Genomic DNA, 18,172 nt, shown 5'->3' with positions numbered 1-18,172 from the left:
AGTTCAGGGGTCGTTATTAGATTGGTCTGGGGTCTGTATTGTGGACAATACATTCTTGGGCTGTTTTATAGATTGGTCTGGGGTCTGTATTGTGGACAATACGTTCAGGGGTTGTTATTAGATTGGTCTGGGGTCTGTATTGTGGAGAATACATTCAGGGGTTGTTATTAGATTGGTCTGGGGTCTGTATTGTGGCCCACCATAGGCAGGGTACCCCGGCTTTCTGGTGGTATTTGGATACTCTCCTGTGGGCAGCACATAGGGGACACATGTGGTTGGTTCTTCCAGCGGCTGTAGGATTTCTACCACAATAACCAGGAGCGGCCGGTGACACATGAGGGAGATGCTTGATGGTTACAGTCTTCCGTACTATAGAGGTAACTGCACTTACCATGTGGATTGTTACAACCTCTGAAACACAACATTAGTCCCTCGGGAGGTTTTGTTTCTACAAATTCACATTAATGTTAATCCAGAAGACAGAATGTGCATCCCCGTATATATATACATCCAGAGTAACGCCGCCCCTCAGGGAGAAGACACCCGGGGGTATCCAGGTGATCGGCAGGAGTCTGTAGTAGTTATATTATTGGGGTCCACATGTGTTACATTATTTCTATACAATGTATCAGTGTGGCCCATCCCCCGTCTCCCAGCTTCCTCTGCTCCTCCGTGTCTCCTTCTCAGAGTCTATCCAGGAAATTCAGCTGCTCAGAGACCCCCGAGGAACATCTGTATCAGCAGAAGGAGAGGGTTCAGGTTCAGGTCCAGGTCAGCGACGCAGTGACCCCGATTCCTTCCAGATGAGACGATGGAGGAAGTCGCCACAATGTCCACGATAACGCCTAAGGCCTGTGAATGTATAGGGAAAGATCTGTGGTGAAAGGGTTATACTTACATAGCCCCCATAACACTGACCCCCACAGCCCCCCATAACACTGACCTCCACATCCCCCATAACACTGACCTCCACATCCCCCATAACACTGACCCCCACATCCCTCCATAACACTGACCTCCACATCCCCCCCACAACACTGACCTCCACATCCCCCATAACACTGACCTCCACATCCCCCATAACACTGACCCCCACATCCCCCCATAACACTGACCCCCCACATCCCCCCATAACACTAACCTCCACTTCCCCCATAACACTGACCCCCACATCCCCCATAACACTGACCTCCACATCCCCCATAACACTGACCTCCACATCCCCCCATAACACTGACCTCCACATCCCCCATAACACTGACCCCCACATCCCCCCATAACACTGACCCCCACATCCCCCCATAACACTGACCTCCACTTCCCCCATAACACTGACCCCCACATCCCCCATAACACTGACCTCCACATCCCCCATAACACTGACCTCCACATCCCCCATAACACTGACCTCCACATCCCCCATAACACTAACCCCCACATCCCCCATAACACTGACCCCCACATCCCCCATAACACTGACCTCCACATCCCCCATAACACTGACCTCCACAGCCCCCCATATCACTGACCTCCACATCCCCCCATAACACTGACCTCCACATCCTCCCATAACACTGACCTCCACATCCCCCCATAACACTGACCCCCACATCCCCCATAACACTGACCTCCACATCCCCCCATAACACTGACCTCCACATCCCCCATAACACTGATCTCCACATCCCCCCATAACACTGACCCCCACATCCCCCATAACACTGACCCCCACATCCCCCCATAACACTGACCTCCACATCCCCCATAACACTGACCCCCACATCCCCCATAACACTGACCCCCACATCCCCCCATAACACTGACCTCCACATCCCCCATAACACTGACCCCCACATCCCCCATAACACTAACATCCACATCCCCCATAACACTGACCTCCACATCCCCCCATAACACTGACCTCCACATCCTCCATAACACTGACCCCCACATCCCCCCATAACACTGACCTCCACATCCCCCATAACACTGACCCCCACATCCCCCATAACACTGACCCCCACATCCCCCCATAACACTGACCTCCACATCCCCCATAACACTGACCCCCACATCCCCCATAACACTGACCCCCACATCCCCCATAACACTGACCTCCACATCCCCCATAACACTGACCCCCACATCCCCCATAACACTGACCCCCACATCCCCCATAACACTGACCTCCACATCCCCCCCATAACACTGACCTCCACATCCCCCATAACACTGACCCCCACATCCCCCCATAACACTGACCCCCACATCCTTCCATAACACTGAACTCCACACCCCCCATAACACTGACCCCCACATCCCCCCCATAACACTGACCTCCACATCCCCCCATAACACTAACATCCACATCCCCCATAACACTGACCCCCACATCCCCCCCATAACACTAACCTACACATCCCCTCATAACACTGACCCCCACATCCTCCATAACACTGAACCCCACATCCCCCATAACACTGACCTCCACATCCCCCATAACACTGACCTCCACATCCCCCCATAACACTGACCCCCACATCCCCCCATAACACTGACCTCCACATCCCCCATTACACTGACCCCCACATCCCCCATAACACTGACCCCCACATCCCCCCATAACACTGACCCCCACATCCCCCCATAACACTGACCTCCACTTCCCCCATAACACTGACCCCCACATCCCCCATAACACTGACCTCCACATCCCCCATAACACTGACCTCCACATCCCCCATAACACTGACCTCCACATCCCCCATAACACTAACCCCCACATCCCCCATAACACTGACCCCCACATCCCCCATAACACTGACCTCCACATCCCCCATAACACTGACCTCCACAGCCCCCCATATCACTGACCTCCACATCCCCCCATAACACTGACCTCCACATCCTCCCATAACACTGACCTCCACATCCCCCCATAACACTGACCCCCACATCCCCCATAACACTGACCTCCACATCCCCCCATAACACTGACCTCCACATCCCCCATAACACTGATCTCCACATCCCCCCATAACACTGACCCCCACATCCCCCATAACACTGACCCCCACATCCCCCCATAACACTGACCTCCACATCCCCCATAACACTGACCCCCACATCCCCCATAACACTGACCCCCACATCCCCCCATAACACTGACCTCCACATCCCCCATAACACTGACCCCCACATCCCCCATAACACTGACCCCCACATCCCCCATAACACTGACCTCCACATCCCCCATAACACTGACCCCCACATCCCCCATAACACTGACCCCCACATCCCCCATAACACTGACCTCCACATCCCCCCCATAACACTGACCTCCACATCCCCCATAACACTGACCCCCACATCCCCCCATAACACTGACCCCCACATCCTTCCATAACACTGAACTCCACACCCCCCATAACACTGACCCCCACATCCCCCCCATAACACTGACCTCCACATCCCCCCATAACACTAACATCCACATCCCCCATAACACTGACCCCCACATCCCCCCCATAACACTAACCTACACATCCCCTCATAACACTGACCCCCACATCCTCCATAACACTGAACCCCACATCCCCCATAACACTGACCTCCACATCCCCCATAACACTGACCTCCACATCCCCCCATAACACTGACCCCCACATCCCCCCATAACACTGACCTCCACATCCCCCATTACACTGACCCCCACATCCCCCATAACACTGACCCCCACATCCCCCCATAACACTGACCTCCACATCCCCCCATAACACTGACCTTCACATCCCCCATAACACTGACCCCCACATCCCCCATAACACTGACCCCCACATCCCCCCATAACACTGACCCCCACATCCCCCATAACACTGACCTCCACATCCCCCATAACACTGACCCCCACATCCCCCATAACACTGACCTCCACACCCCCCATAACACTGACCCCCACATCCCCCATAACACTGACCCCCACATCCCCCATAACACTGACCCCCACATCCCCCATAACACTGACCTCCACATCCCCAATAACACTGACCCCCACATCCCCCCATAACACTGACCCCCACATCCCCCATAACACTGACCTCCACATCCCCCATAACACTGACCCCCACATCCCCCATAACACTGACCTCCACACCCCCCATAACACTGACCCCCACATCCCCCATAACACTGACCCCCACATCCCCCATAACACTGACCCCCACATCCCCCATAACACTGACCCCCACATCCCCCATAACACTGACCCCCAGATCCCCCATAACACTGACCTCCACATCCCCCATAACACTGACCTCCACATCCCCCCGTAACACTGACCATCCCCCCATAACACTGACCCCCACACCCCCCATAACACTGACCCCCACATCCCCCATAACACTGACCTCCACATCCCCCATAACACTGACCCCCACATCCCCCATAACACTGACCTCCACATCCCCCATAACACTGACCCCCACATCCCCCATAACACTGACCTCCACATCCCCCCATAACACTGACCCCCACATCTCCCATAACACTGACCCCCACATCCCCCCATAACACTGACCCCCACATCCCCCATAACACTGACCTCCACATCCCCCATAACACTGACCTCCACATCCCCCATAACACTGACCTCCACATCCCCCATAACACTGACCTCCACATCCCCCATAACACTGACCCCCACATCCTCCATAACACTGACCCCCACATCCTCCATAACACTGACCCCAACATCCCCCATAACACTGACCTCCACATCCCCCATAACACTGACCCCCACATCCCCCATAACACTGACCTCCACATCCCCCATAACACTGACCTCCACATCCCCCATAACACTGACCTCCACATCCCCCATAACACTGACCCCCACATCCCCCATAACACTGACCCCCACATCCCCCATAACACTGACCCCCACATCCCCCCATAACACTGACCTCCACATCCCCCATAACACTGACCCCCACATCCCCCATAACACTGACCTCCACATCCCCCCATAACACTGACCCCCACATCCCCCATAACACTGACCTCCACATCCCCCATAACACTGACCTCCACATCCCCCATAACACTGACCTCCACATCCCCCCATAACACTGACCCCCACATCCCCCATAACACTGACCTCAACATCCCCCCATAACACTGACCCCCACATCCCCCCATAACACTGACCCCCACATCCCCCATAACACTGACCCCCACATCCCCCATAACACTGACCCCCACATCCCCCCATAACACTGACCTCCACATCCCCCCATAACACTGACCCCCACATCCCCCATAACACTGACCTCCACATCCCCCATAACACTGACCTCCACATCCTCCATAACACTGACCTCCACATCCCCCATAACACTGACCTCCACATCCCCCATAACACTGACCTCCACATCCCCCCATAACACTGACCTCCACATCCCCCATAACACTGACCCCCACATCCCCCCATAACACTGACCTCCACATCCCCCCATAACACTGACCCCCACATCCCCCATAACACTGACCTCCACATCCCCCATAACACTGACCCCCACATCCCTTCATAACACTGACCTCCTCATCCCCCATAACACTGACCCCCACATCCCCCATAACACTGACCCCCACATCCCCCATAACACTGACCTCCACATCCCCCATAACACTGACCTCCACATCCCCCCATAACACTGACCTCCACATCCTCCATAACACTGACCCCCACATCCCCCCATAACACTGACCTCCACATCCCCCATAACACTGACCCCCACATCCCCCATAACACTGACCCCCACATCCCCCCATAACACTGACCTCCACATCCCCCATAACACTGACCCCCACATCCCCCATAACACTGACCCCCACATCCCCCATAACACTGACCTCCACATCCCCCATAACACTGACCCCCACATCCCCCATAACACTGACCCCCACATCCCCCATAACACTGACCTCCACATCCCCCCCATAACACTGACCTCCACATCCCCCATAACACTGACCCCCACATCCCCCCATAACACTGACCCCCACATCCTTCCATAACACTGAACTCCACACCCCCCATAACACTGACCCCCACATCCCCCCCATAACACTGACCTCCACATCCCCCCATAACACTAACATCCACATCCCCCATAACACTGACCCCCACATCCCCCCCATAACACTAACCTACACATCCCCTCATAACACTGACCCCCACATCCTCCATAACACTGAACCCCACATCCCCCATAACACTGACCTCCACATCCCCCATAACACTGACCTCCACATCCCCCCATAACACTGACCCCCACATCCCCCCATAACACTGACCTCCACATCCCCCATTACACTGACCCCCACATCCCCCATAACACTGACCCCCACATCCCCCCATAACACTGACCTCCACATCCCCCCATAACACTGACCTTCACATCCCCCATAACACTGACCCCCACATCCCCCATAACACTGACCCCCACATCCCCCCATAACACTGACCCCCACATCCCCCATAACACTGACCTCCACATCCCCCATAACACTGACCCCCACATCCCCCATAACACTGACCTCCACACCCCCCATAACACTGACCCCCACATCCCCCATAACACTGACCCCCACATCCCCCATAACACTGACCCCCACATCCCCCATAACACTGACCTCCACATCCCCCATAACACTGACCCCCACATCCCCCCATAACACTGACCCCCACATCCCCCATAACACTGACCTCCACATCCCCCATAACACTGACCCCCACATCCCCCATAACACTGACCTCCACACCCCCCATAACACTGACCCCCACATCCCCCATAACACTGACCCCCACATCCCCCATAACACTGACCCCCACATCCCCCATAACACTGACCCCCACATCCCCCATAACACTGACCCCCACATCCCCCATAACACTGACCTCCACATCCCCCATAACACTGACCTCCACATCCCCCCGTAACACTGACCATCCCCCCATAACACTGACCCCCACACCCCCCATAACACTGACCCCCACATCCCCCATAACACTGACCTCCACATCCCCCATAACACTGACCCCCACATCCCCCATAACACTGACCTCCACATCCCCCATAACACTGACCCCCACATCCCCCATAACACTGACCTCCACATCCCCCCATAACACTGACCCCCACATCTCCCATAACACTGACCCCCACATCCCCCCATAACACTGACCCCCACATCCCCCATAACACTGACCTCCACATCCCCCATAACACTGACCTCCACATCCCCCATAACACTGACCTCCACATCCCCCATAACACTGACCTCCACATCCCCCATAACACTGACCTCCACATCCCCCATAACACTGACCCCCACATCCTCCATAACACTGACCCCCACATCCTCCATAACACTGACCCCAACATCCCCCATAACACTGACCTCCACATCCCCCATAACACTGACCCCCACATCCCCCATAACACTGACCTCCACATCCCCCATAACACTGACCTCCACATCCCCCCATAACACTGACCTCCACATCCCCCATAACACTGACCCCCACATCCTCCATAACACTGACCCCCACATCCCCCCCATAACACTGACCCCCACATCCCCCCCATAAGACTGACCTCCACATCCCCCATAACACTGACCTCCACATCCCCCATAACACTGACCTCCACATCCCCCATAACACTGACCCCCACATCCCCCATAACACTGACCCCCACATCCCCCATAACACTGACCCCCACATCCCCCATAACACTGACCTCCACATCCCCCCATAACACTGACCCCCACATCCCCCATAACACTGACCCCCACATCCCCCATAACACTGACCCCCACATCCCCCATAACACTGACCTCCACATCCCCCATAACACTGACCTCCACATCCCCCCATAACACTGACCCCCACATCCCCCATAACACTGACCTCCACATCCCCCATAACACTGACACCCACATCCCCCCATAACACTGACCCCCACATCCCCCCATAACACTGACCCCCACATCCCCCCATAACACTGACCTCCACATCCCCCCATAACTCTGACCCCCACATCCCCCATAACACTGACCCCCACATCCCCCATAACACTGACCCCCACATCCCCCCATAACACTGACCTCCACATCCTCCATAACACTGACCTCCACATCCCCCATAACACTGACCTCCACATCCCCCATAACACTGACCCCCACATCCCCCATAACACTGACCCCCACATCCCCCATAACACTGACCCCCACATCCCCCATAACACTGACCTCCACATCCCCCATAACACTGACCTCCACATCCCCCATAACACTGACCTCCACATCCCCCATAACACTGACCCCCGCGGCCCCCCATAACACTGACCTCCACATCCCCCCATAACACTGACCTCCACATCCCCCCATAACACTGACCTCCACATCCCCCCATAGCACTGACCTCCACATCCCCCATAACACTGACCTCCACATCCCCCCATAACACTGACCCCCACATCCCCCCATAACACTGACCTCCACATCCCCCCATAACACTGACCTCCACATCCCCCCATAACACTGACCCCCACATCCCCCATAACACTGACCCCCACATCCCCCATAACACTGACCCCCACATCCTCCATAACACTGACCTCCACATCCCCCATAACACTGACCCCCACATCCTCCATAACACTGACCTCCACATCCCCCCATAACACTGACCCCCACATCCCCCATAACACTGACCCCCACATCCTCCATAACACTGACCTCCACATCCCCCCATAACACTGACCCCCACATCCCCCATAACACTGACCCCCACATCCCCCATAACACTGACCCCCACATCCCCCATAACACTGACCCCCACATCCCTCATAACACTGACCTCCACATCCCCCCATAACACTGACCTCCACATCCCCCATAACACTGACCTCCACATCCCCCATAACACTGACCTCCACATCCCCCATAACACTGACCTCCACATCCCCCATAACACTGACCCCCACATCCCCCATAACACTGACCTCCACATCCCCCATAACACTGACCTCCACATCCCCCATAACACTGACCCCCACATCCCCCATAACACTGACCCCCACATCCCCCATAACACTGACCCCCACATCCCCCCATAACACTGACCTCCACATCCCCCATAACACTGACCTCCACATCCCCCATAACACTGACCTCCACATCCCCCCATAACACTGACCTCCACATCCCCCCATAACACTGACCCCCACATCCCCCATAACACTGACCTCCACATCCCCCATAACACTGACCTCCACATCCCCCCATAACACTGACCTCCACATCCCCCATAACACTGACCCCCACATCCCCCCATAACACTGACCTCCACATCCCCCCATAACACTGACCCCCACATCCCCCATAACACTGACCCCCACATCCCCCATAACACTGACCTCCACATCCCCCCATAACACTAACATCCACATCCCCCATAACACTGACCCCCACATCCCCCATAACACTGACCCCCACATCCCCCATAACACTGAACTCCACACCCCCCATAACACTGACCCCCACATCCCCCCCATAACACTGACCTCCACATCCCCCCATAACACTAACATCCACATCCCCCATAACACTAACATCCACATCCCCCCCATAACACTAACCTACACATCCCCCCCATAACACTGACCCCCACATCCTCCATAACACTGACCCCCACATCCCCCCATAACACTGACCTCCACATCCCCCATAACACTGACCTCCACATCCCCCATAACACTGACCTCCACATCCCCCATAACACTGACCTCCACATCCCCCCATAACACTGACCCCCACATCCCCCCATAACACTGACCTCCACATCCCCCATTACACTGACCCCCACATCCCCCATAACACTGACCCCCACATCCCCCCATAACACTGACCTCCACATCCCCGCATAACACTGACCTCCACATCCCCCATAACACTGACCCCCACATCCCCCATAACACTGACCCCCACATCCCCCCATAACACTGACCCCCACATCCCCCATAACACTGACCCCCACATCCCCCATAACACTGACCTCCACATCCCCCATAACACTGACCTCCACATCCCCCCGTAACACTGACCATCCCCCCATAACACTGACCCCCACACCCCCCATAACACTGACCCCCACATCCCCCATAACACTGACCTCCACATCCCCCATAACACTGACCCCCACATCCCCCATAACACTGACCTCCACATCCCCCATAACACTGACCCCCACACCCCCCATAACACTGACCTCCACATCCCCCATAACACTGACCTCCACATCCCCCATAACACTGACCTCCACATCCCCCATAACACTGACCCCCACATCCTCCATAACACTGACCCCCACATCCTCCATAACACTGACCCCCACATCCCCCCATAACACTGACCTCCACATCCCCCATAACACTGACCCCCACATCCCCCATAACACTGACCTCCACATCCCCCATAACACTGACCTCCACATCCCCCATAACACTGACCCCCACATCCCCCATAACACTGACCTCAACATCCCCCATAACACTGACCTCCACATCCCCCATAACACTGACCCCCACATCCCCCCATAACACTGACCTCCACATCCTCCATAACACTGACCTCCACATCCCCCATAACACTGACCTCCACATCCCCCATAACACTGACCTCCACATCCCCCATAACACTGACCCCCACATCCCCCATAACACTGACCCCCACATCCCCCATAACACTGACCTCCACATCCCCCATAACACTGACCTCCACATCCCCCATAACACTGACCTCCACATCCCTCCATAACACTGACCTCCACATCCCCCATAACACTGACCTCCACATCCCTCCATAACACTGACCTCCACATCCCCCATAACACTGACCCCCACATCCCCCATAACACTGACCCCCACATCCCCCATAACACTGACCTCCACATCCCCCATAACACTGACCTCCACATCCCCCCATAACACAGACCTCCACATCCCCCATAACACTGACCTCCACATCCCCCCATAACACTGACCCCCACATCCCCCATAACACTGACCCCCACATCCCCCATAACACTGACCTCCACATCCCCCCATAACACTGACCTCCACATCCCCCATAACACTGACCTCCACATCCCCCCATAACACTGACCTCCACATCCCCCATAACACTGACCTCCACATCCCCCATAACACTGACCTCCACATCCCCCCATAACACTGACCCCCACATCCCCCCATAACACTGACCTCCACATCCCCCATAACACTGACCTCCACATCCCCCCATAACACTGACCTCCACATCCCCCATAACACTGACCTCCACATCCCCCATAACACTGACCTCCACATCCCCCCATAACACTGACCCCCACATCCCCCATAACACTGACCTCCACATCCCCCATAACACTGACCCCCACATCCCCCATAACACTGACCTCCACATCCCCCCATAACACTGACCTCCACATCCCCCATAACACTGACCTCCACATCCCCCATAACACTGACCTCCACATCCCCCCATAACACTGACCCCCACATCCCCCATAACACTGACCTCCACATCCCCCATAACACTGACCCCCACATCCCCCATAACACTGACCTCCACATCCCCCCATAACACTGACCCCCACATCCCCCATAACACTGACCTCCACATCCCCCATAACACTTACCCCCACATCCCCCATAACACTGACCTCCACATCCCCCATAACACTGACCTCCACATCCCCCATAACACTGACCTCCACATCCCCCCATAACACTGACCCCCACATCCCCCATAACACTGACCTCCACATCCCCCATAACACTGACCCCCACATCCCCCCATAACACTGACCCCCACATCCCCCATAACACTGACCTCCACATCCTCCATAACACTGACCCCCACATCCCCCATAACACTGACCTCCACATCCCCCCATAACACTGACCTCCACATCCCCCATAACACTGACCTCCACATCCCCCATAACACTGACCTCCACATCCCCCCATAACACTGACCCCCACATCCCCCATAACACTGACCTCCACATCCCCCATAACACTGACCTCCACATCCCCCCATAACACTGACCTCCACATCCCCCATAACACTGACCCCCACATCCCCCATAACACTGACCTCCACATCCCCCCATAACACTGACCCCCACATCCCCCCATAACACTGACCTCCACATCCCCCCATAACACTGACCTCCACATCCCCCCATAACACTGACCTCCACATCCCCCCCATAACACTGACCTCCACATCCCCCATAACACTGACCCCCACATCCCCCATAACACTGACCTCCACATCCCCCATAACACTGACCTCCACATCCCCCCATAACACTGACCCCCACATCCCCCATAACACTGACCTCCACATCCCCCATAACACTGACCTCCACATCCCCCCCATAACACTGACCTCCACATCCCCCATAACACTGACCCCCACATCCCCCATAACACTGACCTCCACATCCCTCCATAACACTGACCTCCACATCCCCCATAACACTGACCTCCACATCCCCCATAACACTGACCCCCACATCCCCCCATAACACTGACCCCCACAGCCCCCATAACACTGACCTCCACATCCCCCATAACACTGACCTCCACATCCCCCCATAACACTGACCTCCACATCCCCCATAACACTGACCTCCACATCCCCCCATAACACTGACCTCCACATCCCCCCCATAACACTGACCTCCACATCCCCCATAACACTGACCCCCACATCCCCCATAACACTGACCTCCACATCCCCCATAACACTGACCCCCACATCCCCCATAACACTGACCTCCACATCCCCCATGACACTGAACTCCACATCCCCCATAACACTGACCCCCACATCCCCCCATAACACTGACCCCCACATCCCCCCATAACACTGACCTCCACATCCCCCATAACACTGACCTCCACATCCCCCCATAACACTGACCTCCACATCCCCCATAACACTGACCTCCACATCCCCCCATAACACTGACCTCCACATCCCCCCCATAACACTGACCCCCACATCCCCCATAACACTGACCCCCACATCCCCCCATAACACTGACCTCCACATCCCCCCATAACACTGACCTCCACATCCCCCCATAACACTGACCCCCACATCCCCCCATAACACTGACCTCCACATCCCCCATAACACTGACCCCCACATCCCCCCCACATCCCCCCCATAACACTGACCTCCACATCCCCCCATAACACTGACCTCCACATCCTCCATAACACTGACCTCCACATCCCCCATAACACTGACCTCCACATCCCCCATAACACTGACCCCCACATCCCCCCATAACACTGACCCCCACATCCCCCCATAACACTGACCTCCACATCCCCCCCATAACACTGACCCCCACATCCCCCATAACACTGACCCCCACATCCCCCCCATAACACTGACCCCCACATCCCCCATAACACTGACCTCCACATCCCCCCCATAACACTGACCTCCACATCCCCCCATAACACTGACCCCCACATCCCCCCCATAACACTGACCCCCACATCCCCCCATAACACTGATCTCCACATCCCCCCATAACACTGACCTCCACATCCCCCATAACACTGACCTCCACATCCCCCCATAACACTGACCTCCACATCCCCCCATAACACTGACCTCCACATCCTCCATAACACTGACCTCCACATCCTCCATAACACTGACCCCCACATCCCCCATAACACTGACCCCCACATCCCCCCATAACACTGACCTCCACATCCCCCATAACAGTGACCCCCACATCCCCCATAACACTGACCTCCACATCCCCCATAACACTGACCTCCACATCCCCCCATAACACTGACCTCCACATCCCCCATAACACTGACCTCCACATCCCCCCATAACACTGACCTCCACATCCCCCCATAACACTGACCTCCACATCCCCCCATAACACTGACCTCCACATCCCCCATAACACTGACCTCCACATCCCCCATAACACTGACCCCCACATCCCCCCATAACACTGACCTCCACATCCCCCCATAACACTGACCCCCACATCCCCCCATAACACTGACCTCCACATCCCCCCATAACACTGACCCCCACATCCCCCATAACACTGACCTCCACATCCCCCCATAGCACTGACCTCCACATCCCCCCATAACACTGACCTCCACATCCCCCATAACACTGACCTCCACATCCCCCCATAGCACTGACCTCCACATCCCCCCATAGCACTGACCTCCACATCCCCCCATAACACTGACCTCCACATCCCCCATAACACTGACCCCCACATCCCCCCATAACACTGACGTCCACATCCCCCATAACACTGACCTCCACATCCCCCCATAACACTGACCTCCACATCCCCCCATAACACTGACCCCCACATCCCCCATAACACTGACCCCCACATCCCCCATAACACTGACCCCCACATCCCCCATAACACTGACCTCCACATCCCCCATAACACTGACCCCCACATCCCTCATAACACTGACCCCCACATCCCCCCATAACACTGACCTCCACATCCCCCATAACACTGACCTCCACATCCCCCATAACACTCACCCCCACATCCCCCATAACACTGACCCCCACATCCCCCCATAACACTGACCTCCACATCCCCCATAACACTGACCCCCACATCCCTCTTAACACTGACCCCCACATCCCCCCATAACACTGACCTCCACATCCCCCATAACACTCACCCCCACATCCCCCATAACACTGACCCCCACATCCCCCCATAACACTGACCTCCACATCCCCCATAACACTGACCTCCACATCCTCCATAACACTGACCCCCACATCCCCCCATAACACTGACCTCCACATCCCCCCATAACACTGACATCCACATCCTCCATAACACTGACCTCCACATCCCCGATAACACTGACCCCCACATCCCCCATAACACTGACCCCCACATCCCCCATAACACTGACCCCCACATCCCCCATAACACTGACCTCCACATCCCCCCATAGCACTAACCTCCACATCCCCCATAACACTGACCCCCACATCCCCCATAACACTGACCTCCACATCCCCCATAACACTGACCCCCACATCCCCCATAACACTGACCCCCACATCCCCCATAACACTGACCCCCACATCCCCCATAACACTGACCCCCACATCCCCCCCATAAGACTGACCTCCACATCCCCCATAACACTGACCCCCACATCCCCCATAACACTGACCTCCACATCCCCCATAACACTGACCTCCACATCCTCCATAACACTGACCTCCACATCCCCCATAACACTGACCCCCACATCCCCCATAACACTGACCCCCACATCCCCCATAACACTGACCTCCACATCCCCCATAACACTGACCTCCACATCCCCCATAACACTGACCTCCACATCCTCCATAACACTGACCTCCACATCCCCCATAACACTGACCCCCACATCCCCCATAACACTGACCTCCACATCCCCCATAACACTGACCTCCACATCCTCCATAACACTGACCTCCACATCCCCCATAACACTGACCTCCACATCCCCCATAACACTGACCCCCACATCCCCCATAACACTGACCTCCACATCCCCCATAACACTGACCTCCACATCCCCCATAACACTGACCTCCACATCCCCCATAACACTGACCTCCACATCCCCCATAACACTGACCTCCACATCCCCCATAACACTGACCCCCACATCCCCCCATAACACTGACCTCCACATCCCCCATAACACTGACCCCCACATCCCCCCATAACACTGACCTCCACATCCCCCATAACACTGACCTCCACATCCCCCCCATAACACTGACCTCCACATCCCCCATAACACTGACCCCCACATCCCCCATAACACTGACCCCCACATCCCCCCCATAAGACTGACCTCCACATCCCCCATAACACTGACCTCCACATCCCCCCATAACACTGACCCCCACATCCCCCATAACACTGACCTCCACATCCCCCCATAACACTGACCCCCACATCCCCCATAACACTGACCCCCACATCCCCCCCATAAGACTGACCTCCACATCCCCCATAACACTGACCTCCACATCCCCCCATAACACTGACCCCCACATCCCCCCATAACACTGACCTCCACATCCCCCATAACACTGACCCCCACATCCCCCATAACACTGACCTCCACATCCCCCCATAACACTGACCCCCACATCCCCCATAACACTGACCCCCACATCCCCCATAACACTGACCTCCACATCCTCCATAACACTGACCTCCACATCCCCCATAACACTGACCCCCACATCCCCCCATAACACTGACCCCCACATCCCCCCATAACACTGACCTCCACATCCCCCCATAACACTGACCTCCACATCCCCCATAACACTGACCCCCACAGCCCCCATAACACTGACCCCCACATCCCCCATAACACTGACCTCCACATCCCCCATAACACTGACCCCCACATCCCTTCATAACACTGACCTCCACATCCCCCATAACACTGACCCCCACATCCCCCCATAACACTGACCGCCACAGCCCCCATAACACTGACCTCCACATCCCCCATAACACTGACCCCCACATCCCCCATAACACTGACCTCCACATCCCCCATAACACTGACCTCCACATCCCCCCATAACACTGACCTCCACATCCCCCCATAACACTGACCCCCACATCCCCCATAACACTGACCTCCACATCCCCCCATAACACTGACGCCCACAGCCCCCATAACACTGACCTCCACATCCCCCATAACACTGACCTCCACATCCCCCATAACACTGACCTCAACATCCCCCCATAGCACTGACCTCCACATCCCCCCATAACACTGACCCCCACATCCCCCATAACACTGACCTCCACATCCCCCATAACACTGACCTCCACATCCCCCATAACACTGACCCCCACATCCCCCATAACACTGACCTCCACATCCCCCCATAACACTGACCTCCACATCCCCCATAACACTGACCCCCACATCCCCCCATAACACTGACCTCCACATCCCCCATAACACTGACCCCCACATCCCCCATAACACTGACCCCCACATCCCCCATAACACTGACCTCCACATCCCCCCCATAACACTGACCTCCACATCCCCCATAACACTGACCCCCACATCCCCCATAACACTGACCCCCACATCCCCCCCATAAGACTGACCTCCACATCCCCCATAACACTGACCTCCACATCCCCCCATAACACTGACCCCCACATCCCCCCATAACACTGACCTCCACATCCCCCATAACACTGACCCCCACATCCCCCCATAACACTGACCTCCACATCCCCCATAACACTGACCCCCACATCCCCCATAACACTGACCTCCACATCCCCCCATAACACTGACCCCCACATCCCCCATAACACTGACCCCCACATCCCCCCCATAAGACTGACCTCCACATCCCCCATAACACTGACCTCCACATCCCCCATAACACTGACCTCCACATCCCCCATAACACTGACCCCCACATCCCCCCATAACACTGACCTCCACATCCCCCATAACACTGACCCCCACATCCCCCCATAACACTGACCTCCACATCCCCCATAACACTGACCCCCACATCCCCCATAACACTGACCTCCACATCCCCCCATAACACTGACCCCCACATCCCCCATAACACTGACCCCCACATCCCCCCCATAAGACTGACCTCCACATCCCCCATAACACTGACCTCCACATCCCCCATAACACTGACCTCCACATCCCCCATAACACTGACCCCCACATCCCCCCATAACACTGACCTCCACATCCCCCATAACACTGACCCCCACATCCCCCATAACACTGACCTCCACATCCCCCATAACACTGACCCCCACATCCCCCATAACACTGACCTCCACATCCTCCATAACACTGACCTCCACATCCCCCATAACACTGACCTCCACATCCCCCATAACACTGACCTCCACATCCCCCATAACACTGACCCCCACATCCCCCATAACACTGACCTCCACATCCCCCATAAC

This window comes from Engystomops pustulosus, chromosome 3 (assembly GCF_040894005.1).
Source record: "Engystomops pustulosus chromosome 3, aEngPut4.maternal, whole genome shotgun sequence".
NCBI lineage: Eukaryota > Metazoa > Chordata > Amphibia > Anura > Leptodactylidae > Engystomops > Engystomops pustulosus.
The sequence above is the reverse complement of the archived record's forward strand: the minus strand, read 5'-3'. Positions refer to the sequence as shown.